The sequence below is a fragment of the Gallinula chloropus genome (assembly GCF_964237585.1).
Source record: "Gallinula chloropus genome assembly, chromosome: 11".
Classification (NCBI taxonomy): domain Eukaryota; kingdom Metazoa; phylum Chordata; class Aves; order Gruiformes; family Rallidae; genus Gallinula; species Gallinula chloropus.
In genome coordinates, this window is record NC_140096.1 from 14,796,125 (window position 1) to 14,822,940 (window position 26,816).

A 26,816-nucleotide genomic window follows, 5' to 3' on the forward strand; every position below is an offset into this window, starting at 1 on the left:
AAAATAAGTGCCTTTTATAAGCTAGCTAGTCTATTGGACTTGATTGTAACTTCAGTTGAAAAACCTTATCAAGAATATAAGCATGAAGAAAAACACATTATCTCTGTAATTCTCTCTGAAAAAAACATCTCGATGTGAATTTGTAAACATTGAACTACATAGAAGCCAATGGCAAATTTTCAACAGACTTCAAATACCTCTTGCTACTTTTATTTCAGGACTGATTTTTCCATTTAGCAATTTTGAAGCATGGAGGATCAGGGGGGAAAAATTACAAGAAAACAAAAATGAAGAAATGTTTTCCCTTTCATTCTATTTTAATATGTGCCTGAGTAGATTTTCATTACTAGATAATCAGACAGACACTCTATGTGTTTTCTGAAAAAGAACTGTTACTTTTTGGCTTGATTTTCTGTATCTTGTTCAATTTTTTCTTTAGCTTCCTGATCACTGTTATTTGTTCCTCATGCCTTTCTGTCCTCCTGCCCACCATTTACTTTTGTGTGTTGACCAGTTTCAGCCACATTTGACAAGAAGACATAGATTGGAGGCATGGGGTCCCATGAAGGTCTCCATGACATTGGTTCAGACATGTGCAGGCTCCAAAGCTTTTTGTTTCAGTTGCCATTAATTTAAAAGTAATGCTTCTCAAAGAATCCAGAAGCACCAGCCAAATCACCAGTCAAAGTACATCAAGCTGCAAACTAAAACATAGCGCATGTCACTCGGTTAAGAAGAAAGTGTTAGTATATATAGAATGGGATGGGAGTTTAGAAAAAGGAGAGAGAGAATGAGGTGGCTGGAGACTGAAGAATTGTACAGAGGTGGGTTCTAGAGATTAAAGCTGGCTGAATAAATCAAGAGTGATACATAAACTCACAAAAGGCCAAGTCCTGATAGTTTCCCTGCTCAGGGTATTAGTTGTTTGTCTTTCTTTTTCTTTGCTGCTGTTAACAAGAAAGCAGTACAGAATTTCAACTCAGCTGGGAGACAAAAAGTAATATTTCATAAGAAACTCATTATATTTCATGTATCTCTTCATAATAATATTTACTAGAGATAGTTTATCATGTTGTGTTCTTATATCATTCATAAGAATAACCATGTGAAGAGTCCAAAAACTGCTACTTCAAAAGACTTCTGAGATCTCTTTCTGAGGGAGGTGTTTGGAGTAAGGGTTACTCATACTATACTAGTCCTTCCTTTGTGAATGAACTTGGTAGATACAGAAACATCAAAACAGATTAAGAAAACCTGCCAAAGCTTTCCTTCCAGACTCTGACCCTTGTTTGGTAGCAAAATTATGTGTAGGTTTTAAAAGATGTCTGTGCATTTCAGCATATACATATTTTTAAAGGCTTTGCATCAGATGGAGGAAAAGTAGACAGTGACAAGATTTGCTGAGTATACAGGGAATATAATCTGACATTTTCAGGACACGGATTTTAACTTAACTAATTTACACCATCAAGTAACACTACTTAAAGTACGCAACAGCAAACCATCTTCAAGTTGTATATATGGATTTCTTCACTTCATAGATCTAAGATTCATCAATTTTGTTCTGCAGAACTTAATCTTCTTTTCTCCTTCCATATTATGACTGTAAATCATTATTGTAGTTGCTGTTAGCTCCACCTTTAGACTCATGTCTGAGATCTCACCTTCTGCTGTCAAGCCCTGGCTCTTCATGTTCATAGAAAGTCCACAAATTATCCATGGGTGCATTAAGCCATAGCACTGTGTATGTCTAATCTGCTCTTTGTTATCTATTCAAAAGCTATGAGAAGTCTGACTCACTCCATCCCAACTTTCAGGATGAGGAGAAGTCAATAAAACATGGCATGTAATCGCTGGAGAGAAGAGACTTTCACACCAGCTTTATGCACGGTAAATAATTCCTGTTCCAGAGGCAGGGGGCCAGTGTCTGTTGACTCAGTGCCTGCTGCCATAGCATGTGAGGAAAGCTGTGTGTTATAAAGCTTTCAGTGAGATCACAGAACATCTTCAGGATTTTTTGGTTTTGAAGTCAAGCTCTGATCTGCCTCACTATTGTACACTCTGGCTATACCTGAAGTCTGAATGTTAATTGAAGACAAAAATATATCAGAGCATAAACCACTAAATTGTTTGGTGGGGCAGAGAGCATTGGTTTCAGAATACTTTTAAGTGGAACCATCTGTTTCTTGGTCATTAGGTTAGTAATTTGGTGATCCTATCTAAAGATTACTGTAAATAAAAATTTGCACATAAGTAAATTTCAGCTGCTGAAAAGCCAGCAAGGATCAAAGATTTGAAATAGCAATAATTATTCTTGGCGTTTCTGAAATATGCATTTATATGCTCTAAACTTTAAAAAAAAAAAAAAAAGCAAGCAAAACCAACCAACCAAAAAAAAAACCCCTTTATGGATACATCTGTTCCCTGTAAATTTATATTTAAATCCCACCCCTCCCAAGGGTAGTATTTTGATATTTTTTTTAAAGTCAAATGTCCTTTCAGTTTTATGAACTACTTTATTTATACTCCTGTTGATTTATTGCTGGGTATTTAAAGTGTCTTAATGACTAAGCAGGGGCAAAATCTAACTTTTGCTCCTATGTTGAAATGGTTCCAAATTTGCACCAGCAGTTCTTCGTGAACTCTTAGAGGAGCATTTTCTAATGTCCTGGTACATGCAATAGTCTGTTTTCATGCATTGTGTGGTCTCTGGGCAATTAATGTCTCCATCTGGGTCTGCAGTTTGGAGTTGGAAGTGCCAGAGGTTTTGCTCTAAGTGGGTTTGTATGAAGCCAGTTCCTCCTATATAGATCCCTTACATACCAAAAGTATCCACAGAGCTGCCCTATCTTATCTCTGCTTTCTTTTTGGTCACCTGCAATCCTACCACTCTGCTTCGATGGTTGGATGTGCTCATGGTAACAAGAATCTCTCCTACCTAATAGCTTAAGTTTTGCCTCTAGCACGTACCTCCTACAGCACATAGTTCCTGTGACATTTGATATTGCTGCTAGCCATGATCTGTGCATCTAACCATCTTGGGCGTCCCATCTACAGTTATTTGAATGCCTCTTAGTCAAGCCATCCAGCACTGCCTCTGTTTTTTTTTATGGTATTGTGGAATACAGTTCTGCTTAATGTGGATAGCTTCTAATTTGTAGGGACTAGAGGAAAAATGTTTTCAGAACACTGCATAGAATAGATTGGGTAACACCAAAGTGGGTTTTATTCCTCAGTCAATTACATGCTGTGTGGTGAACTTCCCCTGTGATGTGCTAAAGAAGAATGAATGAACTGCATTTTAGGGCATTAATTAGAAAAGATAGGTACTGTACTTTCATAATGTTATATAATGTTATGATTAAAATCTTTATACTTTTCAGAGAAAATAATATTATATTCTAATTTTCTTTTATCTAAGAATCAGTATTTAAACCAAAATGTTGAGCAAAACAGGAAAATATTCACAAAAAACTACCCCAAACTCTCCAACACTGAAAAATCCCAACATACTCAGCAGGCTCAGTGTCTTCGACATTATTCCTATAAATCTCTCCTTCCTTGGCACAGAATGCAGGTAAGCTGAGGGTTAAAGGCAATAAGTTTGATCTATACTGCATTTTTACAGAATGCTTTACAGAAAAGCGGATCTATAGGAAACCATCATCATGTACTGCTGATAAAATTGATTTGGTAATTCAGAACCACTGAAGTAGACTGAGGTTGCTCTGGTACTAAAGGATTGGAAACATAATGACGTGTTTTCTTTCCCTTGCTGCTTTAATTTTGTGGAAAATAAATTGCACTCTGTAAGTGTGAGGTGACAGATGGTCTGAGTTTCCCAAATAAATTCTGGACAACTAGGGCATAGTGAGGATTTAAGTGTTGTTATGCATTATGAACTCGATTTGCCTATTTAGAAACATGTGCTGTTCTTTTGTGTGGGAACGTTATGTGCATGTTCATGAGAACTTTACTGTTCAGAGACAGAACACTTGTTCCATCAGCAATATACAGGACTACATATTTCCCAAGGAATTGCCCAGCTTTATTTCATGCTGCGTGTTCTTGGGCAGCATGGAATTGTGTTTGTTGGGTGGGAGGCAGTAGTGTCTCATTGTTAGGGTAGCTCTTCCTGATTATATCTTGTTAGAAACTATCACCACGTTAAGCAATTGTTTCTACGGCTCTCTGCACACGTCCGGAGCCTCCAGAAGAAAAATGTGGGGGGTAAACTATTTGCAGTGCAAACACCTTTTAGGTAATTAAACTAGAATTGCATAGTGCTGATTCTGTTCTGAGGGAGAATGCAAATGAAACAAATTTGAGAAGATCACATTTGTTGAATAGCAACTGAGTACTGCTTAGATTTCAGAAAAAAAACAGTGATTGGTTACTGGAGGTAATTGTAATTTTGGATTAAATATGCCCAGAAGAAAAATGTATTATATAATTAAAGGTAACAAAGGTGAGCTCTTAAGTCATTACATAGGGAATTAATGTTGCCAGTAGAACCTTGTTGGGCTTCCTTGTGAAAGTAGATTCTGATATGGTGCAGTTGTGCAAACAAATGCTATTTTTAACAAACTCCAGGCTTTGTCTTGTACACCAAGATAATTTAATTCACCCAACGAAGAGAGGTTCAATATTTCATTTAATCGTTATTGTTAATTGTTGTTCGTCTGACTGGCTTACTGAATACCACTAAGGCTTTGATCTGAGGAAGGAGCTGTTAATCACTTCATTGTCTGTTATGTACTTCTCATCAATACTATGTATGTGTTTTTCAAGTATTATTTCATTTATGCTGCTTCCCATTTATGATGGGAAAGTACTATTTCCACAGATAAGAAAGTAAAACCCAAAGATATTGAGGTCAAAAGCTTTTGCTAATTTCAGAAAATTTGGATTTTATGTATTTAAATCAATGCTGAGTTTTCACAGGAACTGAAAATAGAAAGTCAAGAGCCTGGGGAAAGAAGTCACCACCACAGAGCTACTGATTTTCTATGAAGAACTAAATAAATCTCACAGAATCCAGTTTCCCAGACCCATTCTCAAGTGCTATAACCATGTGATTGTTTTTTCCCCTCACAATACTGGACATTGTTTACTGTTCTTTAAGTGAATCAGAAATCTTCGAGACAAAATGAACGAGTAATTCAAGCCCAAGGGCAGATCTACCTTATGCAAGAAATGACCAAAGGGGAGAGTACACCTATGGAGAGGGGAAAGCATGTGATGGTGTAATATTACACTTTCCAGTTCCAAAGATATGTTTTTAAACTTAATACTGGGGTTTTAATACCATCTCTGTGTGGGTGGTTTTTTATTTTCAGATTGGCATTGTGTAAATTGTGAGCAAGTATGAAACTGGATAAACCACATCAGTCACTTGAACAGAACAAAGGATCAACAATAGCAGGTTATGATTCCCAATTTAGATCAATCCTAAAAGAATAATGCTTTTCCAGTGGAGAATCACAGTTCTGAGAATGGATAAATACTGCAGTTAAGAAATAATGTATTCTCTAAACCTACCTCACCTAGCTTCTTTCTTCCAAGTGTTCCTTTCATCTTGGATATCCTACTAGCTCCCTAGGAACCTTATTCCCATCTACTTAATCTGGTTTCCACTCACTTAGCATTTAAATTAGGCAACTTCCACATTTATTATTCATCAAAAACAGTGGGATGCTTTTGAGAAGATACATAAAGTTTATTGTCATTAGTTGCACCACCAACCTTAGGATACAGGGGAAGGTAAGGTGCACTTCTGGGCTTTACGATGCTCAATAAAAAGTGCATCTTCAATGAAATTCCTATGTGGTCTGAGTTCCTTAATTGCAAAGGTCTGTCACAACTCTCCTGGATGGAACACAACCAGTCATGTACACAAGATATAGAACTTGGTTCATGTTTTGTTTGATTTTCTGTTTCCGTTGCATGAAGTAAAGAACAGGATTGATGTGGACAGTACTCGCCAAGTCTGTTGTCAAAGCGTGAACAAACTACAGTCTTAAAGAGGTTTGCAGGAATTGGGAGGGGTGGGGGAGGATTTAGTGTTTTTGATATTGGTTTGTTGTTTGTGGGGTTTTTTTTGGTTGTTGGTTTTTATTCAGAAACAATCTTGAAATAACTTATTCTGTAACAAATTTACTGCTTGGAAGGTAAATTTCCTGTGAAACTCCAAGTGGAAAACTGCCACAGAATATTTTAGTATAAGTGGGCTGATGTAAAGATAGTTTAACTGATGTAAAGGGTCTTATGAGGAATGTTAAACTGCATATGGAAAGCTTTACCACCATTACAGAATCACAAGATTGGAAAAGACCTTTGAACATCGAGTCCAACCGTTCCCATCCTATGCTAAACCACATCCCTAAGTACCTCATCTACTGTTTTTTTGAACACATCCAGGGATGGTGACTCAACCCCCTCCCTGGGCAGCCTGTTCCAGGCCCTGACAGCTCTTTCAGTAAAAAAAATTTTTTCTAATATCCAATCTAACCCTGCCCTGGCACAGCTTCATGCCATTCCCCCTTGTTCTATCTCCTGTCACCTGGCTGAAGAGACCATTGCCCACCTCTCTACAACCTCCCTTCAGGTAGTTGTAGGTGGTGAGAAGGTCTCCCCTCAGCCTCGTCTTCTCCAGGCTAAACATCCCCCAGCTCCCTCAGCTGTTCCTCATAAGATTTGCCCTCCAGCCCCTTCACCAGCCTGGTTGCCCTTCTCTGCACTTGCTTGAGGACCTCAATGTCCTTCTTATGGTGAGGGGCCCAGAACTGCAAACAGTACTCAAGGTGTGGCCTCACCAATGCCAAGTACAGGGGCACAATTACTTCCCTAGACCTACTGGCCACACTGTTTTTGATACAAGCCAAGATGCCATTGGCCTTCTTGGCTGCTCGGGCACACTGCTGGCTCATATTCAGCCTGTTGTCAACTAACACCCCCAGGTCCTTCTCTTACTGACAGCTCTCCAGCCAAGCTCCCCCAAGTCTGTAGTGCTGCAAGAGGTTGTCTTCCAAACACTCCAGGAATCTGCTAGACTGCTTCCTCCCTGATGTCCTGTACCTCCAGGAGACATCCAGTAAATTGAAGTCCCCAATAAGGACAAGGGCTAGTGATCATAAGAATTCTCCCAGTTGTTTAAAAAAACAACTCATCAGCTTCCTCCTCCTGATCAGGTGGTCTATAGTAGACTGCCATCACAATATCTCCCTGATTGTCATTGCCAGTACACTGTTCCTCAATAACTTGACCACCACAACCAGGTTTTTTTCTATCTAGCCTGACTCTGTCCCCCTCCCCCTTCTTATCTAGTTTAAAGCTCATTAATAGAACCCTTCCAGCTTATTTGACAGTATCCTTCTGCCCCTTGGGGATAAGTACTCCCCAACCCTGGAAAGCAAGGCTGATGAGTCTAGAGCTAGCCCATTGCCAAAGAACCCGAAGTTCTGTTTCATACACCATGCTCTGAGCCAGGTATTAACTTCCTAGCTCTTCTCTTTCCATCCTTCCCCATTCCCTGTAGTAGGAATGATGGAGGAAAACACTACCTGTGCTCCAGATCCTCGTACCATGCATCCCAGGGCCCTTAAATCTTTCTTAAAGGTCCTCAGTTTTATGTATTTCATTACTACCAATTTGGAAAATTAAAAGCGGGTAATAGTCCGTGTGCCTGACCAAGGTTGGGAGTCTCTTTGTTAAGTCTGAAGCTCCCTTAGGGCAACAGACTTCCCTGTGTAGAGGGTCCAGCCTACAGATCGGGCCCTCAGTCCCCTCCAAAAGGGAATCACCTAAAACAATGACCCATCCTTTTGTTTTAACAGGGCCTGTTTTGATAGTATGCTTAGGGAGTCTTGTCCTAGGGAACTCCACCACCTCAGGAGTCATTGTCCTATCAGCTGTCTCATTATCTGTCTGGTCCCCTTCTAGTAGGGCCTCTTATCTATTGCTCAGAGGAACTTGAGGAGGAAGGGCAGGCATGGAAGGCACTCTCCTTCTACCCTTGCCACATACCTGCTTCCATTCACCCCTTCTGTAAAGGCTATCCGACCTGTGGAGGGTATAGGGTCCCTTAGGTCCTAGGCAGTGTCAGCTGGGATCTCACATTCCTTTGGCTGGGAGGACAGAACCTGGCTCCTCCAATCTATCTCCATTTCAGCTTCCCTGATGCTCATGAGCCTGTCTAGTTTATCTTTGAGAACATCTACCTCTTCTTGTAGGTATGCTGCTCTGCAGAGGAGACCCCTAATCAGCTCACACAGCCGTGACCAGAGCTGCCTGCTGCTGCAAGCACGTTGTGACATCCCCTGCACCCCCAGCCCTGCACTGCAACGTGCTGCTGCGGTTGTTTGAGCTGTGTTCCTACTTCCACAGTGAAAGGTGTTGGGGTCATGACCCTACACCGGGTCGACACCATCTCGCAATAGCGTACCAAAGACAACGAGCCTCACCTGCTGCCTGTGCTCCTCTAATGCCTCTGCCCAGCGGGAGGGCTGCTGCCTGCTTTCCTGACAGGCGTGGACTAGTTGCTGCCCCCCCTTTTAATGCTAGAGGCGGAGTGACGTGACACCAGGGGGAAGGTGAGCTTTGGCGAGACTGCCCCTTGTTAGGGGTCTGGATGCACTGATGGTCTTTCATTACCGTGACCTGTTTCAGCTGGCACATCCCCGCCCGTGGCCCAGCTGCGGACGTGCTGGGCCGGACCCCGGCTCATCCACTGACCTGGCTTGATTGGTGCTCCGCCTTATAAGGAAGAATTTCGCAGAGGTGCAGGTTTCTTAGTTAAATTTGCTGCTCTTCCTGCTCTTCAGAAGTAGAGGTGTTATGTGGCAGTTCTTGCTCTGTGACTGCGCTTCCATCGTTTGGAAGGTGGCTGGTCCTTCTGTGCCCTGATGACCTCAACCTTTGAGCGTGAAGATTAACAAGGTATTTTGGACTACTCTTTTGGTACTTTACCTGGTAGGCACATACAGGTTTTGAGGCTTTTAGTTTTTTGTTTTGCAGTTTGTACTCTTGCTTGGTGTTGGAAAGATGTTTGTTTTCTCATTCAAATTCTCTAAAGAGATGTTTTGGAAAGAAATGGACTTAGTTTGTTGGAGGGCTAACTGACATGTGCTTCGTTGTCCTTTACCCCTGTGGGAATGAGGTATTAGTTAAAATGAATTCAAAACTTAAAATCCAGAACCTAAATGTGAGGTGTAAAATAAAATAATAATAAACCAGAAAATATTTCCTGATGCTTTAATGAATTTCTCTGACTCGCATCATATGGATTTTCTTGTGGAAAAAAAGTAATTTTAAGTTGAGTTGGGAGGAGAAGTTCAACTGAGACCTTGAATGGATCTACTTTTGTCACAATTGCCATTTGAAAGATGATAAAATATTTGATGGGTAAAAAATCCATCGTTAGAATTTCCAGATAGCCTTATAAGAGTAAGGTGGCAATGGTCAGTACTTCTGTAACTCCTCTGAGATCACTGAAGTTAATTAATGGAAGTATCAGACTTGTGCATTTCCTGAACGGTTTGGTGAAACCACAAGAAAGTTGGATTTCTCATGTGCTTTTGTCTTCTTTAACAACTTTTCTCTGAGTACCTGAATCAGCTTTTATATAATCAATTACATTTTGTTACACCTGTGAAGAAATTTTCGAATCAATATTAACTGCTGAATAGATACTGATGCCATAGTAAGGTTAGAAATAAGAAAAGCTGGAGAAAAGACTAAAACAACAAAAAGAAGACTTCAGCTAAACTTTAAAAAGTTTGTGTATATTTTGTTGCTGAATTGGAATTCTGAATCCATTTTTATAATTCTGCTGTTTTTTATTACTAGATTAAGCTTTTGAACTCATTTAACTTGGTGACAAAGTAAAATAAAATCTCTTTAGGGATGTATCAGGTAGGAATTTTCACTTATAGTTAATGTTCTTATCCTCCATATTTTATTTATAGCACAGCAAACTTTGATAGTATTTCCTGAAAAATGAGTATCTCCCTCCTCAGCCCCAAATCTTAGAGAAATAGAGTAAGTTGAACACCAGAGCTGTTCACATACTTAGCTGAACAGACCCAAAAAAAAAGAAATTTAGGATTGCATTTATGGATTACATCAACAGTATATCAACATAAGAATGTCACGTAGATAAATCATGGTTTGAATGAAGCTCTCTCCCTGAGAGAGGGAAACTCACTGTTTTCACACCTACATAACCAATATGCCAGTTCAAATACAAGACTTAACCATAACTTTTCTGTTTGATTTGTTTTCTGGGTTATATTCTGTCAATCCATACCATAAAAACCATTTCCAAGGTCTATGCTCAAAAGAGTCTGAAGAAACTCTACTTACAAATATATTCCACTTGCAAATTACTTCAAAAGTTAGAGAATTGTTGCTGGAGTATTTCCATGTTTATATGCAAAGGGTGGCACAGTAAAGCTGAGAAGTCAGCATGTTTGTTTTCTTGTCCTCACTGTGAATATGTCCCTGTGATTTTTTGGTCTTGTATTTCTAGAGAATCTTCTCTACCTCTGTAATCTTTGAAACTTTTGAATGTTCGTCAAAGGTTAATCGATCTATTTTTAATGCTTTTTCCCTTTAAACACTTTCCATGGACAGGATATATGGAATTTATAAATCTTTTGTGTATTAATAATTTCTTCTTTGTCAGAGTACGTAGCAATGGAAAGAAAAGAAACAAAGATATTTCTTGGGTATGAGAGTGTAGCTCTTAATTACAAAAATAATTTAGACACAGCAAGAAGACATAGACAGCCAGTGAGACAGTCTTTCATTGAGAGAATGAAAGAATAAAAAGTCACCATTATCATTTGAGCTTTTCTTCCACTTGTTGCTACCTGATTTTGATCGCTAATTGTAGATAGATAATGTGCTAAATGCTTTTAAGGATGTCCAAAGACTACTGTCTCTTTCTTCTTTGTCCACCTTTGCTGGAATTATTAATGATATATTATCTTTTTTTAAATGTAATGTTTCCTACTAATTAAAGTCTTCCAAAGATAAAGAAGTATTCTTGTGTTTGTAGATCCTAACAACTGATTTGGGGGTTGGACTAAAAGTGGTTCTGTAAAATATCAGATCATTTTCATAACAGAGGGAAGTGTGTATTGCTGTGCCTGTACATATGCTCAAAAAAGGTTAGGTCTGCAAATCTGAGTTAAAAACAATAAAACCATATTCAGAAGAGCTGACAAAAACATTCTGTATATATATACTTAATAAATTAATTGTTTTTCTGGAATTTGAAAATAATGTTTTCATTATTAATAATGATGATAATTCTTTAGGAATATCCAGTGCTACCATGCCACTCTGTAGTACTTACAGGGTGTTTGTTCTGCTGGGTCCATTTGTAGTGAATATGCACAATGACCAGCCCTTTGGTCAGTCCTATCAGTGGATCTTCTGGAGCACTTTCCCACTCTCTCCTGCTCATATGCCAGAATGGTGGACATGTGTCTCCTCCTGACCTACAGACAGGGAGCACTGAGGGACTAGGTCCAGTTCTGTTGTGCACAGCAGAGCAGCTCTGCTCTATAATATGGATTTGGTTATAGCAGTCTGATTTATGTCTCCCTGATCAGAAAGGCATGCTGAGTGCACAAAACCTTTTTAGAACTTTTTAATGGTGCAGACATTCTCAGGTGCCAGATGAATACCTCATTTAGGAAGTATATCAGTATACAGGGTCCATTGGTTTCAGCTCTCAGTCATTCCTTTTCTTTGTATGATTTCTTTAGCTGAATATTGTGCAATACTTGCAGCTTTGATACAAAACCCCTCTATGTTAATATTCCAATATTTCATTCTAGCCAGTATACCAGCATGCAATGTAAAGATCCCATGTTCCTGTAATCTAATGAATGATTGCTCATAGTAACCGTAATACTCCACATTGCCTTTGGTTGCAAAGTAAAATGCTTAGTCTAAGTCACCTTGAAGATGGTTCAAATCAATGGCTTTGAATTTAAATTGTTATTCAATATCTACATACTTTATTAATGCGGCTTGTTTGATAGGCGATGACTTGTGAAGTCATGGTAATGCAGTCATTTCTAAGTGTGTGACTACTCCATAAAAGTTGCTGGACCAAATGTTTAAGAAAACTGACCCTTAAAACTGTGTAAATACTGCTGGAGAGAACTGATTGCAGAACTCCTTTTGTCTTATTTGCTTAGATATAATAATAATCTTGAGAGCAATAATGTAGTCACACAAGTTACTGAGAAGACAGGTTCTTCCTTAAAATCCTTCTGTCATTGTCTAGCACTTGCAATATGACTTGAGAGTAGCTGTCTTGCACATTTGTGGAAATATAAACAAGTATTAGTGCACATGCAAAATTGTTCAACTGGTTTGGAGTATCAGGGTCTGCACAATCCCCTGAATGGTTGATATTACCACAGTCATTGTTTTCCCAGTTGTCTACTGTGAATTTGCCTTCACTGGTGATGCATCTACCCATATAAATACAGATACATAGAAAATATTTTTTTTTATTCCTTGTTAGTAATTTCTCGAGAAATTAGGATCACGAGTCAATTTCTCATGCTTGTAATAGAGAGTAATATATGGCTTCCTTTGATAAGAATATGTTTATTCCTCTCGATTTTCTTTGTGATCTGAAATGAATTATTTTTTTTCCTTTTGTGCATGGAAAGGGTAAAAACTCCCATGATGATTATGACAGAAGTCTTATTTGAGTTATTCATTAAGGCTGGCTTGCATTTCCACTCAATCTTTTCTTCCTAAAACAGAATGAAGAGTCACAAGCTTGACAATTCTTTCAGTCCTGAAACTTAGGATGTAAGTAAACAGCTTCCTTGGGTGGTTTGATGGTGGCTTTTTCAGAAACATGCCAAGTGTCACGGGTATTTTATTTTACCTCTGGGAAGAAGAAATAATAAAGCTAGAGGGAAAGGCTACCCTAAAACCAGGTACTCATATTTGCATCAAGTTCCTAATTGAAAAAAAAAAAAAAAGCTGTATTTCTCTACAGGAATGAGCACAGAATTGTACTATTCATAGATTCTACTTATCATTTAACATAGATGAACCTCTGCCACATCTTCTGCGAACAGATACTAGGAAGGTTAGGAAAGTTTAATGGAGAATATTGTACAAATAAATACAGCAATTGCATAGACTGGATTTTATATTTTTAAGCAGGAGAAAGCATGCAGCTAAATCTCTTCACTGGTTTTCTTCCTCTCTGTAAAACATATATGTTTTCAGCCCACTTCTGGTTGCATTTGTGGGTTGCATTAGAATGTCTTAAACGTCAGTGCACAAACTTGTAAGTACTGAAAGAAATTAATATTGTGTACCAGGAACATTTCCATAATTACACTGAAAGCACCCAGTAATTAGAGGCACTCTATTAATAATGTTACCAAAATACACTTACAGACTTCTAAAGAAATTTCAGACTAGTTTAAATTTTCAGAATCCCCAAAGAGGAAGCAGCAAAATCTCTACTTGATGTAAGTCCAAAACAATCTTGCTCCTGTATAATCTATCTTTAATTTAAAGTTACATTGCACAAAAAAAATAATCTAAATTAACTCATCTGATAATGAAGATGTCTCTCCTGTTTGCTTGTAAGATGCGAGTTCTACCTTCAATGCATGCTTATGACAGAACTGCAGAATTCTTCCTTATGCATTTTTTACTGTACTGAATGTCCTAGAAGCCTTTTCTAGTAAAAGAGCATAACATATCTTTGCACAAAAAATTGCATGATATTAATGCTTTTCTTTATGGATCCAGACTCTTAGAGATTGTGTAGAAAACATGGATTGATTTTTATTTGATGCTTTTAGCAGTTCTGTTGATATGTTGTCCATTGCATTAGCGTTTTTGTTTGGCTTTTTTAACTTTTTTTTTTTTGCTGCTGTTTTTTAGCTTTGATCTAAATGGGGAAAAGTTTCTGGTTCAATCAATTCTTCTCCATGGGCCTTTGATAGTCATTGGATGTGCAGAACAGCTCTTCACAGTATTCCTTCCAGCGATAGATGTGAATATTTTCCACTCTCTTGATTTAATCAGTCTGAGATTTGGATTGGCTGTGTGTTGTTAGAAACCTCACTGTGTCAAAAGAGTTTTTTCTTTTTACCTGAAATTTGCTTGGCTTTTCACTATAGGCACTCTTACAAGAGACAATCATCTTTGTCCCTTCCTGACATTCTCTGCTGGGTGCTTTTATAGTCAGTAGATAGGAGTACATGTGCATGCTTGTTAGGATGAAAACTATTTGTCTCCTCTAACCTAAGCAAATGACCTTGGCATGAGTTTTGTTTTGCAGTGAGTAGGTTTAGAAAACTTTATTCTCAGAGGGAATAGAAGAAAGTTTTGTGCTAATATGACTGTTTCCATCTTTTTATGTCCTTTTTGTTGTGTTGTTGGCTTTGTGGTTTATTTAAGTCCCTTTTCTTTGTGTTAATTTCACCAGGTCATGCTGAGGTTTGTTGGTGCCAGACTTCAATCACTGTATTTCCCTACCAAATACAAAGTAGTTTTTCTTCCATTTTCTTACAGCCTGGAAAATAATCAAACAAGTTCAGAAACATGGCATTAAAACAGTCCTGCAATAACAGACTAGTGTTCATTTTCAGAGGTGAAACAACTGTTTACATCAATTCTGAGTTTTAGTGCCTTCATTTTAAACATAATTCTTTCACTAAATTTACAAAAAATTATAAAGTTTTTCTTTCAATTTAGTTTTTTTTATTGTCTTTACATAAGCTACTTTTTTCCACCCTTTAGTTTTTGCTAAAGAGTATAGAAAATACTTAGTCATCTCAGGGAAATCATGAAGCCAGAGGACATGCACTTTTTCCATGTTTTCATGTTTCAGGCTAAGATAAATTTGACTGATCCATCATCTGACTAGTGGGCAAAGTATAAATCATGTATGGAAATGTCAGCTGAAGTGTTAGTGCACCTTCATGTCGTTAATTGTAATTTTTTATTATGAAGGCCAGGTTGGATGGGCAACCTTGTGTAGATCCAGGACTGGAGGTTGGTGGCCCTGCCTGTGGCAGGGAGGTTGGAACTGTATGATCCTTCGGCTCCCTTCTAACCCAGACCATTCTATGATTATCTTCAGAAATTCTGAGACATAACAGTTGCAAGTACTAAATACAGACTTGAAATTTTGTGGAGGTGTTTTTGGTTTTTTTGTTGTTGGGGTTTTTAATGGCATAGAAGTTGAGATACATGCTAGCTTTTTGAACTGCTTTGCAAGGTCAGGTCAAAACATTACATATGAGAAATTCAATTCTACTATCTTAGGCATATCTTCTAGACAAGAAAATCTAGATGAGATTTTTCTGAAGTACAAAGGTTAACTAACCAGTGGCATTTAGTCACTATTTTCCATGAGGTAACACTGTATGCCTTTACTCAGAACTATTCAATCCATGTAAGGTATAAATGTATATCAAGTGATAGCTCAGTCGTCATTAGAGCATACTATTTGATCGTCCTCCTTTGTGTGTGAGAGGAGGGGAAAAAACAGGAAAGCAATTAAAGTTACACTGTTGTTTTCAGAGCTTTCTTTAGAGAATGTAGATCCCAGTCATGTTTGGCTGTATGGCAAAAGCAGTTGGTAAGTCAACACTCTGAAATCTCTCCAGTTTTATTTTGATTTTGTTAGTGCTGAAAAACCCTAATTGACCAAAATGTACAAATACATCTCTCAGAATTAATTTATTTTTTTACAAGATCTACAATTTTGTGGGCTTTCCTATCATAATTTTATATATTCACAAAGAGAAAGCCTGGCATTTGAATAGACAAGATCTATTCTATAGTCCTCCTCTAATGTTTTCTGTCATTAAACTCTCTTTAAAATGTCTTTGGTTCTGAGAATTGAGATTGGTTTTGGTGTGAAGGCTGTGGCTTGGGATTGTTTTATTTCTTGAACACCAATGAAGGATTGATGTACTGGAAATTGAATGCTTCTGACCCTTCCTTGTATTTTGTTCATTTGACTTCAATTAGTTTGTTGTACCACATTGTGTGTTATCCATCTCCTCAATAGAAAGCTGCATTTAGAACTGAATCATTGAGTAAGATACAGTAATCACTAGTATAACGAGGAAGTTTAGTATAACCTCTTGGCTTCCTCCTGCCCCTAAGAAAACTACAGTCAAAAAGAGAGGCCAATTGTAAAAGGAAAACCTAGCCAGCATCAGTGTGCAGTAGCATGAACACAAATAAAACACAAAGGGCTTCATATACATTAAAACTTCTAAAAGAGCAGAGCTGTAAAACCAAATTAGACCTTCCCCTTTGATTTTTCTTCTACAACATATTTACAGCTAAGAGGGTCCCTTCTGGTTCCTAAAACCTCAGACTGTCTTTTTTCTAATAAGTGGTTTAAAGACAAGCTTGGTTTGCTTTATATAGTTATGTAGACGAAGTAGTAAAAAATGGTAGTAAAAATAAATTACTTTAAAAGTTATGTCGAAGTTTGACTTACTGAGAGTAAAACATCTTCACATCTGTCTTTCCACAGCATTTGATGTGTAAATGTGTATCTGCTTGATTAACATCGAACCTACTAATAAGTCGAGTTTTTGCAGTGGGTAAGAATATACAGAGTAGAAGAATAACTCAACTTTCTGCCGATGGAAAAATGGATGTAGCAGGGGAGATGAGAAAAAAAAAAAATATATCTCTGTTTTGGCTCCTTTTTTCCTATTACTTTAGATCCAGAGATGTCACCACATACTCTAGGAAATAGTTTGCCTCTTGGATATCAGGCGTTTTAGAGCTAATATTTTGAAGATAGTTCAAGTGCTAACATCTTCCTTCAGGTGGAATGCTCTGCTGAGGGAACACGCAGTCCAAAGCACTAAAGACTGGTTTGATGAAATCAAACTCTTCCAGAAAGCTTCTGGTAACAAAAATAGAATTTACTCATGCTTATATGTTGAGGTAATGTTAAAACATTTTACCATAAGGGAAAAAATTTATATTCTACTCTGTTTCACTATAGGGAAATAACTGAAGTCTGTATTTTCTGCAATTGTACTTTCAAAGAGTCATTTCCAGGATTTCCCTGAGAGTTTCCTTTCATTCCTTTATTTTTCCATGAGATGTTGGTAGTTGAATAGAATTCCCTTGAATATATTTGTACTGTTTAATTAAGTAGAGGCCTGAGACCAGGTATGGATGTTCTAAACAAGAGTGTGTAACATGCATTTTGGTGCAAGGAAAAAAGTATATTTGATTTACAGGCAGTATAATTTAATCATTTGATAAATTACATTAATATTATGGTTGAATTTATTGAATTACTGTAAGTCTGTAAAAGAAATTCTGCTAACTTAGCAGTGATAGGCTTTGCCGGATGGTGTTATCAGCACAATGTTAGAGAAAATATTTTTAAACTTTTTTTAACATTTTCTACAAGTGAATGAACATTCTCCAAACTTTTAAGGTGCTAGTCACCATTTTTTTTTCAGTTATTAAACACAAAAATGTTATCATTCTGTTAATGTTGCAACACAGCCAACATAATATACACTAAACACTAAATTCTCACTCTGCTGAAACTCTGGTACCTTCTTTTTTATAAACAAAAACAAGCAGTAACTTCCATGGCTAAGTTGGGAGCTATAAAATAAAACTATCTAGGACCACAAATAACTCTCTATTGCTTGTATGGCCAAGCCTGTATCCGAGCTTAAACTTGTCTGGTATATAAGAAGTTTCAAGACAAATTACTGGCCATCTGCATGCATTAGGCAAACTTTAGAAAGCTTAATGTTCTTTCATCATATCCACAGAACTCACACTGTGAGTCAGTCCACTAATGCTTTGAGCCGATACTATGTGAGCTACACAGGGTAGCTAAGTTAATTCACACACATGTCTAAAGGATGCATGTTTAATAGAGTGGCACTCAGAATAACAAGTATCATATATAGTGCACTGATATAGATTCTGTGTCATGGAAAATCCATGCTGTTGACCATATCAGTAGCAATAGTTTAAATGCATGTTAATAAATAGATTTTTGAATGATTAATGTTAAAATCTCAAAGTTTTTAAAATGAAAAATTATGTTGAACATAAAAGAAAGTCAGTTGAAACTAGTTATTCAAAATTAAAAATACTGCTTTCTATAGAATGACATAAGTAGCCTGAGTTCCCAAATTTCTCCAGACATGTTCTCATTGGCTAGACTCTTGCTTTTTCTTCTGTGTGACTCAACATTTACCGATTTGAACTGTGTGGCTACAATGTTTTAAATACTTTGACTTGTAGCTATATTTTTTCCTCTTTCTTGTGTATTGCTCTTATTAATATTAAATCTAGCATTAAATTCATTGCTACTTCAGAATCCCTGAAATTGAATTTACTGTTCCAATATTAATACAAATATTAACTTTCTTTCTTCTTAATCTTAAATCCAAGTTATTCTTGCATATTATTCTTCTGACCATGATGCACTCCTGTTCATTTGCTATGAATATATAAGAATTTATGCTTTCTCATTGCATATGTACTCTTCAGATAAATGCAACCTTCTTTTTTCTAATGAAATTCTCAGACCAAAGAATTTATTATTCTTACAAGTTGCCTTGGGGAAGGCATAAACTTTATGAACAAACTGGTTTATTTTTCCATTGCAAGAATGAATTCATTGACCTGCACTCTGCTGGGCTATGTTAATTTTCCTTATCATTTTGCCATAGAAAGATAAACTAAGGGGTTTATCAAATTAAAATTTTGTGAATGTTACATTTTCACATCCTCAGCTCTTTAATTTATCCCCTCATACAGAATGACCCAATCCTTTAGCCCACAGGTGAAAACAGAAGAGTGACCTTTTCTCACTGCCACAGAATTCTTGAATAAATAAGAGTAGTATTTTCTACTTTCTGTTGTTCCCACATTACACTGGTTTAATTTATTTTTTTATTAAATCCATAATCATATTAAAGATTCCTGATTTCGGGGGTGTTTCAAACTTAGCAAATTTTCAAACTTAGTAAATATTTAACCCTCAGGCTTCTAGTTACCTGACTTTTTTTCACTCCAAATAATTTCCTTGATAAGAATTAAAGTATCTGCTGTTCCTACAGAAGATGAATTTTCTTACTAAAACAGACTAAGAGGCTGAATTCCTTCTTAAAACAATATCATTTATATCTTTTCAATTATACTATCAATCAAATATATTAAAACAAGCTTGAAGGGAAAATGAAAATAAGAATCAAACCTATTATATTTGAAGATTTAACCTATTCCAAATTATATCAGAGAATAAATATAGTGACTTTCCACATACTTTAATGAAAAAAGCAGCTCAATAAATTTAGAAGATATTTCAGTCTATCATTCAGTTAAGAAAAAGGCAAATGAGATTGGAGTTACAAACTAACAATTTACTCAGGTTCAGAAATTGAACAGCTTAGTAATTCCCCTTTAAACCATTTAAGCCACATTTTGAATGTTTTTAAATCTGATTTTTATTGTTTAATTGCTGTTTAAGAGGGTTGCCATAATGACATTGAAAAACCATTATCATCAATCAAATTTTTTCCAGAAAAAAGAGTTGAATTTCTAATTTCAAGAGGGGAAGAAAAAATCTTGTGTTCTCACCTGCTAATATTCTTCTTGTTCATCATGTTTATCAAGGTTAGCAAGTGTATATGTATCTTGTTTATTTGTCAAATTATTAATTTTTCCCTCCAACTCAGGTATTTAGCTAAAAGAAGCATTCCAGAATTTTCAGACAAGCCCGTAATAGCAAAGTATCATCCTTAAAATTGTTGCATAAAATTGACCTTTTTATGGCGAGATAAATATATTTAAGGTTGCAAGACATATTCCACAAGAATTCTTACAAGAACTGTGTTACAGAGGAATTCCACTCTACTTCTGGTTTTCTTTGGAAGACCATTGCAGTAGGAACCTTAATTCTTGTTACTTATTTTCTCAAGGGATTAGAACTGTGAAAGTTCTTTAATACCCTTTTCTCAAAAAGGGATGTGGAAATAGTGTCTTCTCTGTGTTTTCTGAAATTACAGTTAGTTTCAAAATACCATCTTGGAAGTTGTCAGGGCAAAAAAGTCAAAAGATAAATTGCATTGCTCATCTAAAATGTTAGGATATGCATGCTACTCTGATATTTATAAACCAGGAATGTAATAAAATCTTTCTCAAGTAGGAAAGACACTCTTGTAAACTGTGTGGCTTTAAGCTGTTTAGGGCTACTCTCAATATTACTTGATATACTCAGCTTTCTTCTAATGAAAAATCTATTTACTTCGATTTCTGTCATTCATACACCTCATTCACCAATCTAAATGGTTGTATGCTCCCATTTTACCAATTAAAAGGCGCAACTGACAATATAGTACCTTATTTCATATTAAGAGTATAATTTCTAGTTAACTCCTCAGGTACTAGAATAGGACTTGAGTTTCAGAGATGATGTCTTCAGAAAAAAGTTGAGGACAGTCAGAAATATTTTACTATATTATAGTATTACTGATATTTTCTGTTCTGCTCAAAGGTAGTCATGAAAGGTTTTATTAATCCAACACGTGTAACTTGTCCAAGTGCAGTCCAAGCTTCTCACCTATTATTTTGGGTTTTTTTTTCTGCAAACCTGTATGTAGGTTTAAGTTTCTACTTGCTCACTTAGTACTTGGCTATTATAGAAATATTTTCTTTTTTAAGTAACTTCTCCATTCAAGACCACTTTCAACATCTTTCTGGATATTTAATATATGGAATATATATTGATTTTTGGCAGATAATTTTCTTTCATATCTCTGTTATGTAGGGACATTACCATATAAAGTACTAAATTCTTGAAAGCTAGTCAGTGAGGCCAAGTCCATAAATTCTGGAAAGCGGGAAAGCACAGGGGCAATTCAAACAAATCATAAGAGTACGAAAAACTTTAGGCAATGGTATACTTTTATGCTGCTTCTTTTTTAGGATTCATAATTAAGAATACTTTAAAAATAAGAATTTTTTTAGTATTCAGAATTAAGAATGTAAGATCCTTTTAAGTAATTATCCAGTATTCAAAGGCCCAGGAGACACAGAAGTAGAAACAAGCAAACAAAAACCTGACATGTAAAATAAAAGAACCAGTCTTAAGCTAACTACTTAGTTCTGTGATCTCTGTGTACTCAGTACAGACCTTCGTGCAACAAAGAGAAGCACCCTACTACTCTGCTGTTGTTGTGTATGGTTGCTTTCAGTATTAATGCTCATGAAGTGTATATATTGTTGACTTCAGTGTGTTAGATGGATTCTGTATGGGAGTCAGCATATTTGTCCTATCTAGACAGGGATGCTTTCTTCATTGACACTACATTAAATACAGAGAATAACAAAATCTACAGTGATGCTTGGTGTGCTCCTTATATTGAAGTTCTGTCTTCTCCTTTCCATTTAGCCCACACACATGGGAAGAGTTGGACTCTAATTTTCTCTTAAGAATTCTAAGGGCATTGCAGATTTTTCACAATGCTTTAAAAAAATCTTATGTCATAAACAATGACAAAGCCCAATAATGGAGAAACTATTGTGGCATCTTCAAATTGGGGGGTGGAGGGGTGGGGGGAGGGTTAGGAGGGGGTGGGCTGTGCACCGTGCTTGACATGTGGGCCCTTGATGTCAACACAGATTTAGAGACCTACTGAATTGCCACGGTTACCTCACTCACTAGGGAAACATAGGGACTTCTAACAGCTGATTCATAGTGGGTGGAAGTGTCTGCGTTGATGATGCGTAAAACTCGCACCAAACAATAGGGGAATGTGTGTGTCTAGTGTCTGGGTCTGAGCTGTCTGACTTTGGGCTGCACACAAATGCTTCGTTGCTTTGCTGACTGTGGACTTCTCCTGAGGGAAGCTCCATAACTGACAACAAATATTACACTGCTGCCACATAAAAACCAAAGCCAAACCCCCATGATAAATAAATCTAATGGCAGGTGTACTTCTCAAAGTTTTATTTTCTAAAGCAAATTCCCACGTTATCAGCAGTCTTACAGCAACTATATAATCATTATAGTTTCTTTCTCAACTTTCGCAGCAAAAGCTGCAAAAGTTGATTCGCTTAAAACAGAATGATTTATGCCTCTTCTTTTCTCAAATCAAAGATTTGTTCTGTCTTTTATTTACATGGGTGTGGTAAGACCAGTTAAGTGGAGTGCTGATTCTCAGTGCAGAAGTGTAATGGCTCACCTGGATGTTGCCTTATGACCAGCTCTTCTTGGTTTCCTACGAGGTTACAAAGTTAGCAAAATCTGAGTTCGGCAACAACTATGCAGGAATAAACTAGGTTTTTTTCATAGTGACAGGGAATTCTAAATCAACTCACCTTTTTCCTTCATGCTTATGTCTACGTGCCTGCAGGCAGCACAACAGGAAGTCTGCACACTTTATTCAGAATTTCAATTACTATGCCCAAATTCTCAATTTCACATCTGGCAGATGCTACTTAACCAGTAAACGCAGACAAAGAAATAAGCAACAGTCTTTTAAGAGGCATGCAAAGTCTCCTTGAGTTTTGTAATATTTCTTCTTTGTCCTGTAATTGTGGCAGATTTACAGATCCTTGAAAACACTCCAGGCAGAATATATGCAGTGATGACCTGTTTACCTGGCAAAGATCTTCACTTTGTCATACGATAAAAATGTATTTAATATCTGCTGACTAATATTTCATGAATGCTTACCAAGAAGGGTGCATAATAAGGTGGAATACATGCTTGTCACAATATTATGTCACTCTCAAAAATTTCACTACTTTTTCTGATTAAATATTGGTTACTCTTTCTGTGTGTAGAGCTGCCTAACAGACAGGTAATATTAGTGTGTGTTTAAAAACTGTAGGCACCTGTATGTAAAGTCTTTAGAACTCAAGTTTTCTTTAAGTAGGAAAACTCTTTGGATAAAATTGTTCTCAGATCAAGTAGCCTCTTAGATCAAACTACCAAAACCGACTTGGGATGGCTATTAAGACTGGATCCAGTAGCATGCTATTGGAGATTAAGACAGATTGACAGGATGCTCTCTGAGAGAAATGTCTTTTTAAGAACAGGTAGAGGAAAGATGTATGAAAATTCTCATTGGCTGGGATGACAAGGATGCAGCAACTTGTTCATGTCACACAGAATGGAAATTAAGGAAAAAATTACCACATGCAGTATTCCTTGAAATGCATTAAAAATGATCATAAAAATATTCAATGCCATACGGGCAGGACAAAAAATAGAATCTTGTGATATACATGTGGCACACCTATGCACTCTTTTTAAAGCTCCCTGGTATGATTTTCATCATAACAAACTGAATAATATTAAACCTATTCTAGTAAATTGAATTCTTACACAACTAGACTGTCTCCTGTTTAGCCACTGTAAATATTTATTTCTACAAATTAATACTATCCTCATTCATATCTGGCATTCAGATGTATTCGGAATTAGTCATTACAAAAATAATATGCCACTCTCACCAATTGAATTTCCATCATGTTGAATTTCATGGAGAATCTGCCTGACTTCCACAGCAGGAGCGTAAGATGACTGTTTGCTACAGCTGAATTGCAGCTTCAGATATTGAAAGAAAGGAAAAGCAAATATTAAGAGACATTCTATTCAGCTTTACACTCTTTTTTTTTTTTTAATTAGACTTTTTAAAATTAAGTTTTGTTTATATAAGACTGACTGTTTTTAGCAATTATTTTAACAATCCAGAGATTAGTACATCTGATAAGTACCATGTACAGACACTATAAATTGAGCAGTCGAACCTCTCATTCAAATCTATCCTTTTTTCAAAGGTGAGGAAGGAAGGAAGGATGCATTCAGCTTTTCTTTGGGCATCTGCACCCATGAAAAAAAAAGCTACAGAAAAAGGAATATTGTATTTTCAGGAGAATGCAAAATGGCAGGGTTTTTAAGTACATCCTTCCATAAGAATTTGGAAGAAGCGTCTTCTTCCCTGTCAGTTATATATTTGGCTAAGTATCCAATGGAAGTGAAGATGCCCAATAAAAAGGCTATTCCAGCTAACTTAACATTGCAACCCCGTGCCTTCTGGGTACTGCTTGGTACTGAATTTCCCCTAAAGCCCTAATGGGTTTTGGTTTTAAACTAGACTATTATTTTATGTCAGTTTCTTCCAATTTAGTGTTTATTAGAACATATTTTAATTAGATTAAACATAGCAGTTTCTTCTTATGGTGCCTTGGAAACTCGGTATTCAGGCACATGTGCTCCAGGGCATTGTAGGTATCATTAGTAGTTGCTTTCAATGATCGACATAGCATACCACTGAATATAGTAGCACAAATTGCATTAGTTTACCATGAATTGTTTAAATATTCTGGCTGGTAAGATAATGATGTTTTGTAAAAGCCTGTCTCTTATGCTGACTCTAATTCAGTCATTTCCTCACAGTATCCTTCTCAAGGAATGCACAGGATGTCTACAGGACTATCACTGAATATTAAAGGAATCTAAAGAATTCCATGACTTTTTATTTCTTTGCCTTGAGTTATGTCAGGGTTGTAGGATTACTGTGTATGTGAGTCAAGACTATGTTTAGTTTGTGGTGGAAATCAATGCAGTAACTGCTATTATTTCTATGGCTATCCCTCTGAAAGTCTCACCTGCATTTTAAGTCTGTGTCTTGGAAGTTGTTGCAAGACAACAAATGATCTTGCCTGATCTTACTCTAGAAAACTCTGCTCCCCAAACTAAGAAGTACCACAAATAGTTATCTCCTCTAAAGTTTCATGCCATTTTAATTTTGCATACAGCTTCAGGTTGCTACAGATCAATGATGGTGCTCAAAAAAACCCAAAATGTAAAACAAAAAAAAACCCAACCCTGACAAATCACCACAAAAACACCTTTAAGGAAAAGTAATCCTCAAAAGCCATTCCTGCTCTTCTGTTTTGAAGAAGGGACATCTGCCTTAGATTAGTGGACAAGTGACTTCAGAATCAGTTCTTTTGTTCTTATTCCCTTGCATGTGGTGATCCTCAGGGTTCTGTTAGGCTGTTGGTTTATATCAAAGGTAATTTAGCCTTGCTTTGCATGCATGGGTCTGAAGGACTGGGATTCCCATATTGCTAAGTCTAACTGGAGGCCTTGATTCTCTGCAGTGGGTCATCAAACAACTAAATTGACCCATAAAGTAATAACCTTTTAATTTTTCTAGCTGGATAACTTGTCATCATATGATTATTTTTGTGGTATTCTGACACTTTAAATGTAAAGAAGAGTATAGAAGGAATCAGTCTACCAGAAAAGACAGTAACTTTCTCAGACTTGTCCATTAGAATCACCTGCAGCTGTTGGAATGTCAGTCTAAATGATATTCTCAAAATGTGGTTTCAGAAACACTCATTTCTTTTTATCTTTTCAACCTGTAAACAGATTATAACTGGAACTGCAAAGGCAGAATGCAGCAGCTTATACACACTTAGCAGACTGGTGAATCCTTCTGGTGGAAGGATTAAAAGCTATTAGGTCAGTATTTGTAGAATCATCCTATTTTTTTCCCAGTTCGTAACTCAGCTGGAAGCTGAAGTTTAACTTGATTTCCAACAACCAAATCAACATTTGAATACAAGTCTGACTTATGTAGAGATAAAATAATTATATTTAATAAGCATGTGTTAAATGAGATGCTGGATGCTCTGTAGGTTAGAATACAAACAAACTCTTAAGAAAATAACAGCAGAATTGCATGTTAACTGCCATGATCAGCAACCTCACATCTGGAACTCTGCCACTGCTCCATTCAGAGAAAAGGTAAACACAAAATTAAGTAGAGCTTTTTTTTAAAAGCTTATATTATTTTAATTAATCTTTGATCCTCTCTAATTTTTAACCAGGATAAGAAAATTCTATCAGCTCTACTGCCAGAAAATACTGTCATGTAGTTTACACTGCCATTGTACTTGCTTACTGAATAGATTTTTTTTCTTAAAACTTAAGTTTTAAGTGTTTAACAGATTAAATACTTCACTTGTGATGCATGCACATAACAAGAAAATAGAAAGAAATACCCTGTATATAGTGTTACTATTTCATTATAATAATTTTACTACATCACATTCTATTTAAAAAAAAAAAACCAAACAAAATCCAAAGGATGTAAATTCTCTCTCCATCTTCTGTAAGATTAGAAACTACAGAAACAGAAGGACAATCTAACCCAGTATCTAGCTGAGAACAAAGGCCTGTTTAGCCCCCAAGCAGTGGCCAGTAGTGAACATGTGGAGAAATACATTAGTTAATAATATGTAGTACTCGACCATTTCCTAGCAGTTTTTTGTCAAAGGAACATCTGTATTTCACAGAGCTGGTAGTTTTTTGTTTGATCAGTAGTATATTCCCATTGTTTTAGCATTCACTGAATCTAGAATCAATGAGTTTCATTGTTAAATCGTGTGCTGTTTAAAATTTCATTTTTTTGCTTGTTTTGAGCCAGTCAGTGGCTAGTTCTGTTTCATAGTATGTTTTGGGTTAGAAGGAACCTCAAAGCCCATCCAGTTTCAACTTCCCACCATGGGCAGGGTGACCCTCCACTAGCCCAGCTCGCTCAAAGCCCCATCCAACCTCGCCTTGAACCCTGCTGGGGATCCAGGGGCAGCCTCAGCTTCTCTGGGCCAGCTGTGGTGGTGCTTCACCACCCTTACAATGAGGAATGCCTTACCTCTAATCTAAAACTCCCCTCCTTCTGCTTATAGCCATTCCCCCTTGTTCTATCACTACACTCTGG